Below are 12,607 nucleotides of genomic sequence, written 5' to 3' on the forward strand. Positions count from 1 at the left end.
GGAGCATGAAGCGGTTTTGAAAAACATGAGGAGCCTGAAAAGGTGTGAAAAATATGAAGAGCTTCAAATGGTGTCAAAAATATGAGGAGCATGAAACGGTCTGAAAAATCGGAGTAGCATGAAGCAGTATTGAAAAGCATGCAGAGCCTTAAAAGGTGTGAAAAATATGAAGAGCTTCAAAAGGTGTCAAAAATATGAGAAGCATGAAACTATCTCCAAAAATTAAGGAGCAAGAAGTGGTGTTCAAAAACATGAAGAGCCTTAAAAGGTGTGAAAAATATGAAGAGCTTCAAAAGGTGTCAAAAATATGAGGAGCATGAAACAGTCTGAAAAATAGGAGGAGCATGAAGCGGTGCTGAACAACATGAAGAGCCTGAAAATGTGTGAAAAATATCAAAAGCTTCAAAAGGTGTCAAAATTATGAGGAGCATGAAATGGTCTGAAAAATAGGAGGAGCATCAAGCGGTGTTGAAAAAAATGAAGAGCCTGAAAAGATGTTCAAAAATATGAAGAGGCTGAAAAGTTTTGAAAAATATGAAGAGCTTAAAAAAGTGTAAAAAATATGAAGAGCTTCAAAATGTGTGAAAAATATGAAGAGCTTCAAAAGGTGTCAAAAATGAGAGGAGCATGAAACGGTCTGAAAATAGGAGGAGCATGAAGCGGTGTTGAAAACATGAAGAGCCTGAAAAGGTGTGAAAAATATGAAGAGCTTCTAAAGGTTTCAAAAAGATGAGGAGTATGAAAAGGTGTTCAAAAACATGACGAGCCTGAAAAGGTGTGAAAAATATGAAGAGCTTCAAAATGTGTCAAAAATATGAGGAGCATGAAATAGTCAGACAAATAGGAGGAGCTTGAAGGGTTGTTGAAAAAACATGAAGAGCCTAAAAAGGTGTGAAAAATGTGAAGAGCTTCAAAAGGTGTGAAAAATATGAGGAGCATGAAATGGTCTGAAAAATAGGAGGAGCATGAAGCGCTGTTAAAAAACATGAAGAGCCAGAAAAGGTGTGAAAAAAATAAAGAGCTTCAAAAGGCGTCAAAAATATGCGGAGCATGAAACGGTGTTCAGAAACATGAAGAGCCTTAAAAGGTGTGAAAAATATGAAGAGCTTCAAAAGGTGTCAAAATTGAGAGGAGCATGAAACGGTCTGAAAAATAGGAGGAGCATGAAATGGTGTTGAAAACATGAAGAGCCTGTAAAGGTGTGAAAAATCTGAAGAGCTTCAGAAAGTGTGAAAAATAAGAGGAGCATGAAACGGTCTGAAAAATAGGAGGAGCATCAAATGGTATTGAAGAACATGAAGATCCTGAAAAGTTGTGAAAAATATGAAGAGCGTCAAAAGGTGTCAAAATTATGAGGAGCATGAAACGGTCTGAAAAATAGGAGGAGCAAGAAGCGGTGTTGAAAAACCTGAAGAGCCTGAAAAGGTGTGAAATATATGAAGAGCTTAAAAAGGCGTGAAATATATAAGGATCCTGAAACGCTCTGAAAAACAGGAGGAGAATGAAGCGGTGTTGAAAAATATGAAGAGCCTGAAAAGTTGTGAAATATATGAAGAGCTTCAAAAGGTGTCAAAAATTTTAGGAGCATGAAACGGTCTGAAAAATTGGAGGAGCATGAAGCGGTGTTGAAAAATATGAAGAGCCTGAAAAGGTGTGAAATATATGAAGAGCTTAAAAAGGCGGGAAATATATGAGGAACCTGAAACGCTCTGAGAAACAGGAGGAGAATGAATCGGTGTTGAAAAATATGAAGAGCCTGAAAAGGTGTGAAATATATGACGAGCTTAAAAAGGCGTGAAATATATGAGGAACGTGATACGCTCTGAGAAACAGTAGGAGAATGAAGCGGTGTTGAAGAATATGAAGAGCCTGAAAAGGTGTTAACAATATTAGGAGCCTGAAACGGTCTGAAAAATAGGAGGCACATAAAGCAGTGTTGAAAAATTTGCAAAGCCTGAAAAGGTGTGAAAAACATGAAGAGCTTCAAGAAGTGTCAAAAATATGAGGAGCATGAAACGGTCTGAAAAATAGGAGGAGCATGAAACGGTGTTGAAAAACATGAAGAGCCTGAAAAGAGTGAAATATATGAAGAGCTTCAAAAGGTGTCAAAAATATGAGGAACATGAAACGGTCTGAAAAAGAGGAGGAGCATGAAGCGGGGTTGAAAAACATGAAGAGCCTGAAAAGTTGTGTAATATATGAAGAGCTTCAAAAGATGTGAAAAATATGAGGAGAATGATACGGGCTGAAAAGAAGGAGGAGCATGAAGCGGTGTTGAAAAACATGAACAGCCTGAAACGGTGTGAAATACATGAAGAGCTTCAAAAGGTGTCAAAAATATGAGGAGCATGAAACGGCCAGAAAAATAGGAGGAGCATGACGCGGTGTTCAGAAATATGAAGCGCCTGAAAAGGTGGGAAAAATATGAGGAGCATGATACGGTCTGAAAAATAGGTGGAGCTTGAAGCGGTGTTCACAGGAAGAGCCTCAAAAGGTGTGAAAAATATGAAGAGCTTAAAAAAGTGTCAAAAATATGAGGAGCATGAAACGGTGTTGAAAAACATGAAGAGCCTGAAAAGAGTGAAATAAATGAAGAGCTTCAAAAGGTGTCAAAAATATGAGGAGCATGAAACGGTCTGAAAAATAGGTGGAGCATGAAGGGTGATGAAAAACATGAAGAGCCTGAAAAAGTGTGAAATACATGAAGAGCTTCAAAGGTGTTAAAATTTGAGGAGCATGATACGGTCTGAAAAATAGGAGGAGCATGAAGCGGTGTTGAAAAACATGAAGAGTCTGAAAAGGTGTGAAAAATATGAAGAGCTTCAAAAAGTGTCAAAAATATGAGGAGCATGAAACGGTCTGAAAAATAGGAGGAGCATGAAGAGGTGTTCAAAAACATGAAGAGCCTGAAAAGGTGTGAAACATATGAAGAGTTTCAAAATTTGTCAAAAATATGAGGAGCATGAAACGGTCTGAAAAATAGAGGGAACATGAAGTGGTGTTGAAATACTTGAAGAGCCTGAAAAGGTGTGAAAAATATGAAGAGCCTGAAAAGAGTGAAATATATGAAGAGCTTCAAAAGGTGTCAAAAATATGAGAAGCATGAAAAAGTCTGAAAAATAGGAGGAGCATGAAACGGTGCTGAAAAACATGAAGAGCCTGAAAAGGTGTGAAAAATATGAAGAGCTTCAAAAGGTGTCAAAAAAATGAGGAGCATGACAGTCTGAAAAATAGGAGGAGCATGAAGCGGTGTTGAAAAACATGAAGAGCCTGAAAAGGTGTGAAAATTATGAAGAGCTTCAAAAGGTGTCAAAAACTGAGGAGCATGACAGTCTGAAAAATAGGAGGAGCATGAAGCGGTGTTGAAAAACATGAAGAGCCTAAAAAGGTGTGAAAATTATGAAGAGCTTCAAAAGGTGTCAAAAATTTGAAGCGAATGAAACAGTCTGATAAATAGGAGCAGCATGAAGCGGTGTTGGAAAACATGAAGAGCCTGAAAAGGTGTTAAAAATATTAGGAGCATGAAACGGTCTTAAAAATAGGTGGAGCATGAAGCGGTTGTGAAAAACATGAAGAGCCTGAAAAGGTGTGAAATATATGAAGAGCTTCAAAACGTGTAAAAAATATGAGGAGAATGAAACGGTATTCAAAAACATGAAGAGCCTGAAAAGATGTGAAAAATATGAAGAGCTACAAAAGGTGTCAAAAAGATGAGGAGCATGAAACGGTCTGAAAAATAGGAGGAGCATCAAATGGTGTTGAAGAACATGAAGATCCTGAAAAGTTGTGAAAAATATGAAGAGCGTCAAAAGGTGTCAAAATTATGAGGAGCATGAAACGGTCTGAAAAATAGGAGGAGCTAGAAGCGGTGTTGAAAAACCTGAAGAGCCTGAAAAGAGTGAAATATATGAAGAGCTTAAAAAGGTGTCAAAAATATGAGGAGAATGAAACGGTATTCAAAAACATGAAGAGCCTGAAAAGATGTGAAAAATATGAAGAGCTACAAAAGGTGTCAAAAAGATGAGGAGCATGAAACGGTCTGAAAAATAGGAGGAGCATCAAATGGTGTTGAAGAACATGAAGATCCTGAAAAGTTGTGAAAAATATGAAGAGCGTCAAAAGGTGTCAAAATTATGAGGAGCATGAAACGGTCTGAAAAATAGGAGGAGCTAGAAGCGGTGTTGAAAAACCTGAAGAGCCTGAAAAGAGTGAAATATATGAAGAGCTTAAAAAGGTGTCAAAAATAGGAGGAGCATGAAGCGGTGTTCAAAAACAAGAATTGCCTGAAAAGGTGTGAAAAATATGAAGAGATTCAAAAGGTGTCTAATATTTGAGGAGCATGAAACGGTCTGAAAAATAGGAGGAGCATGAAACGGTGTTGAAAAACATGAAGAGCCTGAAAAGGTGTGAAATATATGAAGAGCTTAAAAAGTTGTGAAATATATAAGGAACCTGAAACGCTCTTAAAAACAGGAGGAGAATGAAGCGGTGTTGAAAAATATGAAGAGCCTGAAAAGTTGTGAAATATATGAAGAGCTTCAAAATGTGTCCAAAATTTTAGGAGCATGAAACGTTCTGAAAAATTGGAGGAGCATGAAGCGGTGTTCAAAAATATGAAGAGCCTGAAAAGGTGTGAAATATATGACGAGCTTAAAAAGGCGTGAAATATATGAGGAACCTGAAACGCTCTGAGAAACAGGAGGAAAATGAAGCGGTGTTGCAGAATATGAAGAGCCTGAAAAGCTGTTAACAATATTAGGAGCCTGAAACGGTCTGAAAAATAGGAGGCACATAAAGCAGTGTTGAAAAATTTGCAAAGCCTGAAAAGGTGTGAAAAACATGAAGAGCTTCAAGAAGTGTCAAAAATATGAGGAGCATGAAACGGTCTGAAAAATAGGAGGAGCATGAAACGGTGTTGAAAAACATGAAGAGCCTGAAAAGAGTGAAATATATGAAGAGCTTCAAAAGGTGTCAAAAATATGAGGAACATGAAACGGTCTGAAAAAGAGGAGGAGCATGAAGCGGGGTTGAAAAACATGAAGAGCCTGAAAAGTTGTGTAATATATGAAGAGCTTCAAAAGATGTGAAAAATATGAGGAGAATGATACGGGCTGAAAAGAAGGAGGAGCATGAAGCGGTGTTGAAAAACATGAACAGCCTGAAACGGTGTGAAATACATGAAGAGCTTCAAAAGGTGTCAAAAATATGAGGAGCATGAAACGGCCAGAAAAATAGGAGGAGCATGAAGCGGTGTTCAGAAATATGAAGCACCTGAAAAGGTGGGAAAAATATGAGGAGCATGATACGGTCTGAAAAATAGGTGGAGCTTGAAGCGGTGTTCACAGGAAGAGCCTGAAAAGGTGTGAAAAATATGAAGAGCTTAAAAAAGTGTCAAAAATATGAGGAGCATGAAACGGTGTTGAAAAACATGAAGAGCCTGAAAAGAGTGAAATAAATGAAGAGCTTCAAAAGGTGTCAAAAATATGAGGAGCATGAAACGGTCTGAAAAATAGGTGGAGCATGAAGGGTGATGAAAAACATGAAGAGCCTGAAAAAGTGTGAAATACATGAAGAGCTTCAAAGGTGTTAAAATTTGAGGAGCATGATACGGTCTGAAAAATAGGAGGAGCATGAAGCGGTGTTGAAAAACATGAAGAGTCTGAAAAGGTGTGAAAAATATGAAGAGCTTCAAAAAGTGTCAAAAATATGAGGAGCATGAAACGGTCTGAAAAATAGGAGGAGCATGAAGAGGTGTTCAAAAACATGAAGAGCCTGAAAAGGTGTGAAACATATGAAGAGTTTCAAAATTTGTCAAAAATATGAGGAGCATGAAACGGTCTGAAAAATAGAGGGAACATGAAGTGGTGTTGAAATACTTGAAGAGCCTGAAAAGGTGTGAAAAATATGAAGAGCCTGAAAAGAGTGAAATATATGAAGAGCTTCAAAAGGTGTCAAAAATATGAGAAGCATGAAAAAGTCTGAAAAATAGGAGGAGCATGAAACGGTGCTGAAAAACATGAAGAGCCTGAAAAGGTGTGAAAAATATGAAGAGCTTCAAAAGGTGTCAAAAAAATGAGGAGCATGACAGTCTGAAAAATAGGAGGAGCATGAAGCGGTGTTGAAAAACATGAAGAGCCTGAAAAGGTGTGAAAATTATGAAGAGCTTCAAAAGGTGTCAAAAACTGAGGAGCATGACAGTCTGAAAAATAGGAGGAGCATGAAGCGGTGTTGAAAAACATGAAGAGCCTAAAAAGGTGTGAAAATTATGAAGAGCTTCAAAAGGTGTCAAAAATTTGAAGCGAATGAAACAGTCTGATAAATAGGAGCAGCATGAAGCGGTGTTGGAAAACATGAAGAGCCTGAAAAGGTGTTAAAAATATTAGGAGCATGAAACGGTCTTAAAAATAGGTGGAGCATGAAGCGGTTGTGAAAAACATGAAGAGCCTGAAAAGGTGTGAAATATATGAAGAGCTTCAAAACGTGTAAAAAATATGAGGAGAATGAAACGGTATTCAAAAACATGAAGAGCCTGAAAAGATGTGAAAAATATGAAGAGCTACAAAAGGTGTCAAAAAGATGAGGAGCATGAAACGGTCTGAAAAATAGGAGGAGCATCAAATGGTGTTGAAGAACATGAAGATCCTGAAAAGTTGTGAAAAATATGAAGAGCGTCAAAAGGTGTCAAAATTATGAGGAGCATGAAACGGTCTGAAAAATAGGAGGAGCTAGAAGCGGTGTTGAAAAACCTGAAGAGCCTGAAAAGAGTGAAATATATGAAGAGCTTAAAAAGGTGTCAAAAATATGAGGAGAATGAAACGGTATTCAAAAACATGAAGAGCCTGAAAAGATGTGAAAAATATGAAGAGCTACAAAAGGTGTCAAAAAGATGAGGAGCATGAAACGGTCTGAAAAATAGGAGGAGCATCAAATGGTGTTGAAGAACATGAAGATCCTGAAAAGTTGTGAAAAATATGAAGAGCGTCAAAAGGTGTCAAAATTATGAGGAGCATGAAACGGTCTGAAAAATAGGAGGAGCTAGAAGCGGTGTTGAAAAACCTGAAGAGCCTGAAAAGAGTGAAATATATGAAGAGCTTAAAAAGGTGTCAAAAATAGGAGGAGCATGAAGCGGTGTTCAAAAACAAGAATTGCCTGAAAAGGTGTGAAAAATATGAAGAGATTCAAAAGGTGTCTAATATTTGAGGAGCATGAAACGGTCTGAAAAATAGGAGGAGCATGAAACGGTGTTGAAAAACATGAAGAGCCTGAAAAGGTGTGAAATATATGAAGAGCTTAAAAAGTTGTGAAATATATAAGGAACCTGAAACGCTCTTAAAAACAGGAGGAGAATGAAGCGGTGTTGAAAAATATGAAGAGCCTGAAAAGTTGTGAAATATATGAAGAGCTTCAAAATGTGTCCAAAATTTTAGGAGCATGAAACGTTCTGAAAAATTGGAGGAGCATGAAGCGGTGTTCAAAAATATGAAGAGCCTGAAAAGGTGTGAAATATATGACGAGCTTAAAAAGGCGTGAAATATATGAGGAACCTGAAACGCTCTGAGAAACAGGAGGAAAATGAAGCGGTGTTGCAGAATATGAAGAGCCTGAAAAGCTGTTAACAATATTAGGAGCCTGAAACGGTCTGAAAAATAGGAGGCGCATGAAGCAGTGTTGAAAAACTTGAAAAGCCTGAAAAGGTGTGAAAAACATGAAGAGCTTCAAAAAGAGTCAAAAATATGAGGAGCATGAAACGGTCTGAAAAATAGGAGGAGCATGAAACGGTGTTGAAAAACATGAAGAGCCTGAAAAGAGTGAAATATATGAAGAGCTTCAAAAGGTGTCAAAAATATGAGGAACATGAAACGGTCTGAAAAATAGGAGGAGCATGAGCCGGGGTTGAAAAACATGAAGAGCCTGAAAAGTTGTGTAATATATGAAGAGCTTCAAAAGATGTGAAAAATATGAGGAGAATGATACGGGCTGAAAAAAAGGAGGAGCATGAAGCGGTGTTGAAAAACATGAACAGCCTGAAAAGTTGTGAAAAACATGAAGAGCTTCAAAAAGTGTCAAAAATATGAGGAGCATGAAACGGCCTGAAAAATAGGAGGAGCATGAATCGGTGTTCGAAAATATGAAGAGCCTGAAAGAGTGGGAAAAATATGAGGAGCATGAAACGGTCTGAAAAATAGGTGGAGCATGAAGGGGTGTTCAAAAACATGAAGAGCCTGACAGGTGTGAAAAATATGAAGAGTTTCAAAGAGTGTGAAAAATATGAGGAGCATGAAACGGTCTGAAAAAAAGGAGAAGCATGAAGCGGTGTTCAAAAACATGAAGAGCCTGAAAAGATGTGAAAAATATGAAGAGCTTCAAAAGGTGTCAAAAAATGAGGAGCATGAAATGGTCTGAAAAATAGGACTAGCATGAAACGGTGTTCAAAAACATGAAGAGCCTGAAAAGGTGTGAAATATATTAAGAGCTTCAAAAGGTGTGAAAAATATGAGGAGCATGAAACGGTCTGAAAAATAGGAGGAACATCAATTGGTGTTGAAGAACATGAAGATCCTGAAAAGTTGTGAAAAATATGAAGAGCTTAAAAAGGTGTCAAAATTATGAGGAGCATGAAACGGTCTGAAAAATAGGAGGAGCAAGAAGCGGTGTTGAAAAACCTGAAGAGACTGAAACGGTGTGAAATATATGAAGAGCTTCAAAAGGTGTCAAAAATTTTAGGAGCATGAAACGTTCTGAAAAATTGGAGGAGCATGAAGCGGTGTTGAAAAATATGAAGAGCCTGAAAGTGTGAAATATATGAAAAGCTTAAAAAGGTGGGAAATATATGAGGAACCTGAAACGCTCTGAGAAACAGGAGGAGAATGAATCGGTGTTGAAACATATGAAGAGCCTGAAAAGGTGTGAAATATATGACAAGCTTAAAAAGGCGTTAAATATATGAGGAACCTGAAACTCTCTGAGAAACAGGAGGAAAATGAAGCGGTGTTGCAGAATATGAAGATCCTGAAAACGTGTTAACAATATTAGGAGCCTGAAACGGTCTGAAAAATAGGAGGCGCATGAAGCGGTGTTGAAAAACTTGAAAAGCCTGAAAAGATGTGAAAAACATGAAGAGCATCAAAAAGTGTCAAAAATATGAGGAGCATGAAACGGTCTGAAAAATAGGAGGAGCATGAAACGGTGTTGAAAAACATGAAGAGCCTGAAAAGAGTGAAATATATGAAGAGCTTCAAAAGGTGCCAAAAATATGAGGTACATGAAACGTTCTGAAAAATAGGAGGAGAATGAAGCGGGGTTGAAAAATATGAAGAGCCTGAAAAGGTGTTGACAATATTAGGAGCCTGAAACAGTCTGAAAAATAGGAGGTGCATGAAGCGGTGTTGAAAAACTTGAAAAGCCTGAAAAGGTGTGAAAAACATGAAGAGCTTCAAAAAGTGTCAAAAATATGAGGAGCATGAAACGGTCTGAAAAATAGGAGGAGCATGAAACGGTGTTGAAAAACATGAAGAGCCTGAAAAGAGTGAAATATATGAAGAGCTTCAAAAGGTGTCAAAAATATGAGGAACATGAAACGGTCTGAAAAATAGGAGGAGCATGAAGCGAGGTTGAAAAACATGAAGAGCCTGAAAAGTTGTGTAATATATGAAGAGCTTCTAAAGATGTGAAAAATATGAGGAGAATGATACGGGCTGAAAAAAAGGAGGAGCATGAAGCGGTGTTGAAAAACATGAACAGCCTGAAAAGGTGTGAAAAACATGAAGAATTTCAAAAGGCGCGAAAAATATGAGGAGCATGAAACTGTCTGAAAAATAGGAGGAGCATGAAGCGGTGTTGCAAAGAAGAAGAGCATGAAAAGGTGTGAAAATCATGAACAGTTTCAAAAGGTGTCAAAAATATAAGGAGAATGAAAAGGTCTCAAAAGTAAGAGGAGCATGAAGCGGTGTTGAAAAACATGAAGAGAATGAAAAGGTGTGCACAATATGGAGAGCTTCAAAATGTGTTAAAAATATGTGGAGCAGGAAACGGTCTGAAAAATAGGAGGAGCATAAAGCGGTGTTGAAAAACATGAAGCGCCTGAAATTGTGTGAAAAATATGAAAAGCTTCAAAAGGTGTCAAATATATGAAGAGCATGAAACCTTCTGAAAAATTGGAGGAGCATGAAGCTGTGTTGAAAAACATGAAGAGCCTGAAAAGGTGTGAAAAATATGAAGAGCTTCAAAAGGTGTCAAAAATATGAGGAGCATGAAACGGTCTGAAAAATAGGAGGAGCATGAAGCTGTGTTGAAAAACATGAAGAGCCTGAAAAGGTGTGAAATATATGAAGAGCTTCAAAAGGGGTGAAAAATATGTGGAGCATGAAACGTTCTGAAAAATAGGAGGAGCATGAAGCGGTGTTGAAAAATATGAAGACGCTGAAAAGGTGTGAAAAATATGAAGAGCTTCAAAAGTTGTCAAAATATGAGGAGCATGAAACGGTCTGAACAATAAGAAGGGCATGAAGTGGTGTTCAAATCATGAAGAGCCTGAAAATGTGTGAAAATTATGAAGAGATTCAAAAGGTATCAAATATTTGAGGAGCATGAAACGGTCTGAAAAATAGGAGGAGCATGAAGCGTTGTTGAAAAGCATGAAGAGCCAATAAAGGTGTGAAATATATGAAGAGCTTCAAAAGGTGTCAAAAATATGAGGAGCATGAAACGGTCTAAAAATCAGAGGAATATGAAGCGGTATTGAAAAACATGAAAAGCCTGAAAAAGTGTGAAAAATATTAGGAGCATTAAACGGTCTGAAAAAGAGGTGGAGCATGAAGCACTGTTGAAAAACATGAAGAGCCTAAAAAGGTGTGAAATATATGAAGAGCTTCAAAAGGTGTCAAAAAATTTAGGAGCATGAAACGCTCTGAAAAATTGGAGGAGCATGAAGCGGTCTTGAAAGACATGAAGACCCTGAAAAGGTGTGAAAAATATGAAGAGTTCAAAAGGTGTGAAAAATATGAGGAGAATGAAACGGTCTGAAAAATAGAAGTAGCATGATGCGGTGTTGAAAAACATGAAGAGACTGAAAATTTGTGAAATATATGAAGAGCTTCAAAAGGTGTTAAAAATATGAGGAGCATGAAACGATCTGAAAAATATGAGCAGCATGAAGCGGTGTTGAAAAACATGAACAACCTGAAAAGGTGTGAAAAATATGAGGAGCAGGAAACGGTCTGAAAGATAGGAGGAGCATGAAGTGGTGATGAAAAACATGAAGTGCCTGTAAATGTGTGAAGTATATGAAGAGCTTCAAAAGGTGTGAAAAATATGAGGAGCATGAAACGGCATGAAAAATAGCAGGAGCATGAAGCTGAGTTGAAAAACATGAGGGGCCAGAAAATGTGTGAAAAATATGAAGAGCTTCAAAAGATGTCAAAAATATGAGGAGAATGAAACAGTCTGAAAAATAGAATGAGAAAGAAACTGTTTTGAAAAAGATGAAGTGCATGAAAAGCTGTGGAAAATATGAAGAGCTTCAAAAGTTGTCAAAAATATGAAGAGCATGAAACGGTCTCAAAAAGAGGAGGAGCATGAAGCGGTGTTGAAAAACAAGAAGAGCCTGAAAAGGTGTGAAAAATATGAAAAGCTTCAAAAGTTGTCAAAAATATGAGGAGTATATAACGGTCTGAAAAATAGGAGGAGCACGAAGCGGTGTTGAAAAACTTGAAGAGCCTGAAAAGGTGTGAAAAATTTGAAGAGACTCAAAAAGTGTCAAAAATATGAGGAGCATGAAACGGTGTTGAAAAACATGAAGAGCCTGAAAAGAGTGAAATAAATGAAGAGCTTCAAAAGGTGTCAAAAATATGAGGAGCATGAAACGGTCTGAAAAATAGGTGGAGCATGAAGCGGTGATGAAAAACATGAAGAGCCTGAAAAAGTGTGAAATACATGAAGAGCTTCAAAAGGTGTCAAAAATATGAGGTGCATGAAACGGTCTGAAAAATAGGAGGAGAATGAAACGGTGTTGAAAAACATGAAGCCTGAAAAGGTGTGAAAAATATTAGGAGCAAGAAACGGTCTGAGAAATAGGTGGAGCATGAGGCGGTGTTGAAAAACATGAAGAGCCTGAAAAGGTGTGAAAAATATGAGGAGCATGAAACGGTCTGAAAAATAGGAGGAGCATGAAACGGTGTTCAAAAACAAGAAGAGCCTGAAAAGGTGTGAAAAATATGAAGAGATTCAAAACGTGTCAAAATTATGAGGAGCAATAAACGATCTGAAAAACTTGTAGGAGCGTGAAGTGGTGTTGAAAAACATGAAGAGCCTGACAAGTTGTGAAAAAAATGAAGAGCTTCAAAAGGTGTCAAAAATATGAGGAGCATGAAACGGTCTGAAAAATAGGAGGAGCATGAAGCGGTGTTGAAAAACATGAAGAGCCTGAAAAGGTGTGAAATATATGAAGAGCTTCAAAAGGTGTCAAAATTATGAGGAGCATGAAACAGTCTGAAAAACAGGAGGAGCATGAAACGGTGTTCAAAAACATGAAGAGCCTGAAAAGGTGTGAAAAATATGAAGAGCCTCAAAACGTGTCAAAAATATGAGGAACATGAATCGGTCTGAAAAA

This window comes from Dama dama, unplaced genomic scaffold (genome assembly GCF_033118175.1).
Source record: "Dama dama isolate Ldn47 unplaced genomic scaffold, ASM3311817v1 ptg000080l, whole genome shotgun sequence".
NCBI classification, from domain to species: domain Eukaryota; kingdom Metazoa; phylum Chordata; class Mammalia; order Artiodactyla; family Cervidae; genus Dama; species Dama dama.